Source organism: Bison bison, unplaced genomic scaffold (genome assembly GCF_000754665.1).
Source record: "Bison bison bison isolate TAMUID 2011002044 unplaced genomic scaffold, Bison_UMD1.0 scf7180017858770, whole genome shotgun sequence".
Classification (NCBI taxonomy): domain Eukaryota; kingdom Metazoa; phylum Chordata; class Mammalia; order Artiodactyla; family Bovidae; genus Bison; species Bison bison.
Genome location: NW_011489342.1, coordinates 452,248 through 458,145, shown reverse-complemented (window position 1 = coordinate 458,145; position 5,898 = coordinate 452,248). Strand labels below are relative to the sequence as shown.

The 5,898-nt window shown below is 45.0% G+C and overlaps 1 pseudogene; it reads right to left on the bottom strand.

Moving 5' to 3' along the window:
- The window catches only part of LOC104980612, a 57,785-nt pseudogene extending 52,700 nt beyond the window's left edge, over positions 1 to 5,085 (bottom strand).
- Positions 5,086 to 5,898: the final 813 nt, after the last annotated feature.

Sequence of the window (5,898 nt, the reverse complement as noted above, 5' to 3'; positions counted from 1 at the left end):
TCATCTCCAAGCCTGTGTGACCCTATGGACAGCAGCCCACGAGGCTCCTCTGTCCACAGGATTCTCTAGATAAGAATACTGGAGCGGGCTGCCATTTCCTTCTCCAATGCATGCACACATGCTAAGTCACTTCAGTCGTGTCCAAGCCTGTGCAGTCCTATGGACAGCAGCCCACCAGGCTCCTCTGTCCACAGGATTCTCTAGGTAAGAATACTGGAATGGGTTGCCATTTCCTTCTCCAACTAAGATCCCACAAGTCACCAGGCATAGCCAAAAACAACCAACCAAACAAATTCAGCAAGACAGTGTTTCAAGACCATCATCTGACAAATACTGGTTGCAGTCTGAAACCAATTCTTGCAGGATACATCTTTTCCAAATGTTAAAACAGCAGTACAAAAAAAGGGGTGAGGAGATAACAACTGAAAATTGAAAAAGCCCCAACAATTTTAATACACAAATTATTAACCAAAAATTACCCTAATCAATAATGTCAAAGTCTCTCTCCATCCAGAGAAATTTCTGACAAAAGCTAGGAGCCTCAGACAACCTATTTCTGATGATTACACAATAGGTAGTTGTGACAGGTAGTTGTGGAAGGTTTTTTTTGTTTATTTGGTTATTGGTTTATTCTGAGCAGGTCAGGAAGCAACAGTTAGAACTGGATATGGAACAAAAGACTGGTTCCAAATATTGTCACCCTGCTTATTTAACTCCTATGCAGAGTACATCATGAGAAACGCTGGGCTGGAAGAAGCACAAGCTGGAATCAAGATTGCTGGGAGAAATATCAGTAACCTCAGATATGCAGATGACACCACCCTTATGGCAGAAAGTGAGGAGGAACTAAAAAGCCTCTTGATCAAAGTGAAAGAGGAGAGTGAAAAAGTTGGCTTAAAGCTCAACATTCAGAAAACGAAGATCATGGCATCTGGTCCCATCACTTCATGGGAAATAGATGGGGAAACAGTGTCAGACTTTATTTTTTGGGGCTCCAAAATCACTGCAGATGGTGACTGCAGCCATGAAATTAAAAGATGCTTACTCCTTGAAAGGAAAGTTATGACCAACCTAGATAGCATATTCAAAAGCAGAGACATTACTTTGCCAACAAAGGTCCATCTAGTCAAGGCTATGGTTTTTCCTGTGGTCATGTATGGATGTGAGAGTTGGACTGTGAAGAAAGATGAGCACTGAAGAATTGATGCTTTTGAACTGTGGTGTTGGAGAAGACTCTTGAGAGTCCCTTGGACTGCAAGGAGATCCAACCAGTCCATCCTAAAGGAGATCAGTCCTAGGTGTTCGTTGGAAGAACTGATGCTGAAGCTGAAACTCCAATACTTTGGCCACCTCATATGAAGAGTTGACTCATTGGAAAAGACTCTGATGCTGGGAGAGATTGGGGGCAGGAGGAGAAGGAGACGACAGAGGATGAGATGGTTGGATGGCCTCTCTGACTTGATGGACATGAGTTTGGGTAAACTCCGGGAGTTGGTGATGGACAGGAAGGCCTGGCATGCTGTGATTCATGGGGTCGCAAAGAGTTGGACACGACTGAGCAACTGAACTGAACTGAACTGAGATAACCTTTTATTAAAAGTGAATCAACCTCATCCTTACTTTCTACCAGTGAATGGGGTCACAAAGTTCTAACAAACAAGCCTACAAACACCATGCTTAATATAAGCCAGATCCCGCCTCAGGTTTTGATACCATATCTTCACAACAGTATCATAAGACAAGAGTTAGGAAACTAACACCATCCTCAGTGAGACAAATCTCAGGACCTCAGAGCTTTTAATGTAGATAAGGGGAAACATCTGGCCTTACTGGCCTGACTCTCCCAAGTCTAACTTTCCCCTTAAAATTTTTGGCTTTAAGTATCATCACAGTAATATCCAAGGTGACTGTTTCTTCCTTAATCTGATATCTCCCTCCCAGAACCAATGTACCTTCCTTGGTTTCCCTGAGTATAGCTCAGAGAATACAAAGCTTTCAAAGAGTATTACTAAATATTAGTAAACTGAAGGACTGGAAAATGGGAAATAAACCCACTTAAGACAAGTAGTATAGAGAAACAGATAAGAATCCCAGAATTCAACTATTTAGGTTTAAATTCTGGCCGTCATTTTTTAGCTGTGTGACTTGACCTCTCTGTGCCTTGATATCTTCATCTGTAAAATGATAACTAAATGACCCATCCCACCATCTTGTAAAATAACATCTGGTACATAGCACACAAATATATATTCAGTTTGGCTTATAAAGGAAAGGTTTTAGTTTGCAGCACAGCTACTTTTCTCCCAGATTCACAAGTTCTGTGCTGTTCTACCCAATACCTGGAGAAATCCAATCTATTCCAAGCAAGGGCTACCCAGACTCACAGGTAAACGCAACTCATCTCATTTTTAAAGATGATAAAACTCAGCCTTATCTGCAATTTCAACTATCTAAACTCACCACACTTCAAAGATTCAAGTTCTTTTTTTTTAAGAGCAAAGGATAGAAATTGAATAACTTTGTGTAAGTATCCTTAGGTGATATAACACTCAGAATGTCATCTTTAATTTGAAATTTTCTTTATGAAAGAAAAGAATGGAAAAAAAGAATCTCATTTTCTTTATGAAAGGAAGGAATGGAAAAAAAGAAACTCATTCAATCAAAAAGTTAAAGCTAATAGTATTCCCAGGATGTATTCATCAAGTCTAGAACAGAAATTAATTCAATGAAAATTCCTAGAAATTAGCTTTCAGGAATTATGCAATATACAAATCTACTGTTCATATCACCAGAGGTATGATGAAAAATATGTGAATATTCTTCCATAGGCATATATAGTTGTAATTTAACTGATATCACACACATATATAATCTAACATTGAATCATTTCAGAAACAATTCATGTTTCATCCAATGTAACTGTGATAGACTATAAGATCATATAAAAAAATTTGGATCCTACACATTAGAAAATATTAAGCCTCCAGATGCTTGAATAATACCTTACATTTGTATAGTACTTACAGTTTACAAGTTGATTTTATCTCCATAGTTTCCTTTGAGCTTCATGGCATAGGAGATGGCACTACAACTCTATTTGTACTCATTTTAAAAGAGCAGATAGCACAGGTTTAGGAAATAGAGGTCTCCTGCCCTAGGAGGCGGAGAAGGCGATGGCACCCCACTCCAGTACTCTTGCCTGGAGAATCCCATGGATGGAGGAGCCTGGTAGGCTGCAGTCCATGGGGTCACGAAGAGTCGGACATGACTGAGCAACTTCCTTTTCACTTTTCACTTTCATGCGTTGGAGAAGGAAATGGCAACCCACTCCAGTGTTCTTGCCTGGAGAATCCCAGGGACAGGAGAACCTGGTGGACTGCCATCTGTGGGGTCGCACAGAGTCAGACATGCCTGAAGCAAGTTAGCAGCAGCAGCAGCAGCCCTAGGAGGCAAAGCTGAGCAAGACCTAGGTACCCTGACTCCAAATCTGGTTCTCTTTCCACTAACACCACAAAAATATCCTATAAATGGAAAAACTAACATATTTTATAATGATAAATCCATGCAAGGGCAATGTGCATGTGTATTCTTTTAATTTTTGTTTTAAAAAGCTGTTTGAGTGAAATAATAACAAATAAAAGCCATAAACTCAAGAAAATTCTCAAGGGAACAAGGATACATATATCCTGGCCTCTCATGAGTCAAAGTGTGAGTCAATTCCTTGCTCCACTTTTTCTCTTTAGAGGAACTAATATTGCCCACTAAATCTAATGAGTCCTTCTTGAAAACTCAATGGACAATAGCAATGAGCATCACAACCTTGCTTGGGATGAAAGTGAGGATTTATGTATGAGACCAAAAGACCAGCTGATGTATTTAGTAACCTTTCTAGTGTGATTTTTTTTTTTATTACATGTACCAACTAAGGACTTTTCCTCCCACTTACACAAAAACAGGACCTACCCTATGAAATGGATCTTTGAATATCTTAAACCCAAAACTGAAAAGTTTTACAACTCCCTTCAGTTTCAGCTGAAAAGTTTTAGAGATCTTGTTCAGGTATAGCACTCAGTACTTCTACATACACTGTGTCTGGTTAGGTTTTCTAGCCACCTAGTGAGAAATGTCTTGGTATCATCTCTATGTCACAGATAATAAAACTGAGGCACAAGGAGAGTATCCTGCCCACGATCACAATGAAAGCAGGTGATGGAGATTCAGACCCACCACCAACTCCAAATCTCATGTGCTCTCTTCACCTCTCTCTTTACCCTTAAAATGTCCTCCTCCAACCACACACCCCACGTCCCTTCAGCAGACACAGGTTTCCTTTTTCACACATGGATAAGTCCTGGACAAGCAGGAATCTCCTGTCCTTCTCCCCGTTCCCCTGGGAGAAAGGTACACCTCCTTTCCAAAACAACAAGGACGATGTCTCCCCGCGGTGCGGACGCCAGTGCAAAGACGGGGAAAGGGACCCTTAGCGGGTTAACTGCCTTGCCAGCTACTGTTTAAACGCCTGTGAAAGATGATCCTTCTGAAATAAATCCTTATTGAAATGAGTCAGAAATGAGTCTTAACTTGTGAAAGTTAATGGGCAATTTTTATGGGCAAGAGATTCTGGGCAAGTTATGAGCAAGAGAACAAAAAAGCCGAAATCCTGTTGAGAGACAGAGCTTTCTCTTCTCCCTTTGAAGTTAAAAAGGGCAGCTTTAGGTCTCCACGGAGCGGCTCCCCGCGATCCTTACAGAAAGAAAGAAACTTACCCGCAGCGCTGGGGCTTCGAGACAGCTGAGACTGAGGCATACTCTCGTCACTGTTCAGCACCGGGGACAGCTCCGGACTCGCCAACTTCGCGCGCGCCTCTGGGCTTGGCGCTACCCGCTGAGCCTCCCAGGCTGCCGGCCGGGTGGCCGCCTCTCCACGCCCGGGTCCAAGCCTCCCGGTCTTGTGCAGCGCGAAACGGTCTTCGCGAGCAGCGGGGTCAGCCGGAGGCGCCTCGGGCTGGGGTGGCGGCGACGAGCCCAACTGCACCACAGCGTTGCGGGACCGGGACCGCGCCAGCGCTGAGGAGACGGAACCCATCTCAGGGGGCCGGGCTGGGCCCAGATGAGCGGCCAAGACTCCCGGTGGGACCCACACCCCTTGCCTGCCAAAGGTTTACTCTCTTCTCGCGCCGGGGCACCTCCAGCCTCTGCTCCGCCTCTGACTCCGCGGGTGGCAGTCCCTCCTCAGCGCGGGAGAGAAGGAGGAGGCAGCAGGGAGGGCTGCGTACCCACCCCAGGTGGACTGAGGAGGACCCAGGCGGTGTCTGCGCCTGTCTGATGATCCAGGGTGGATGACGACACTTGGAGGGGTCCGTGTGCAGAGGTTGCCCCGAGACTTTACTGGGGATTGGAGGGGAGAAAGGAGAGTGGCATTAAAGGAGGCAGACTTTCTTCCTCTACTTTCTGTACTTTGGTCACCTGGGGCCAAAGGACTGGCACCTTCTTCCCGCTCCTGTCGACACTTCTGGGCTGCCACTGTCCCTGGGGAGGATGAAAGGTTTAGCCAAGGCAGAGGAGGAGCCTACATTTGTTTTCTTCTCTTCTCTTCTTAGGGCTAACACCACTACTCTTCCAGGCTGTGCTTTCCTGCAAAGCCAGGCTTGGCTCCTGGCTGTCCCTGAGGAAGGCGTGGCAATCCCCTTCCCAGCATTCCTCCTCCCCATGCCCTCATCCTGGAGGGGGACTGAGGCCAGAGAGGGAAGCCATGGTGTAAGGGGAAGCAACTCTGCTGGTTCTCCTCAGGAAAGCGGGGAGGCAGTCACCAGCCAATCCGCAGGGTTTCCATGAAGGGAACCCAGAGCAATCAGGGACCCTATTAATGGGCCTGCCCTGCTGGCCCCCTCCCTTTTCT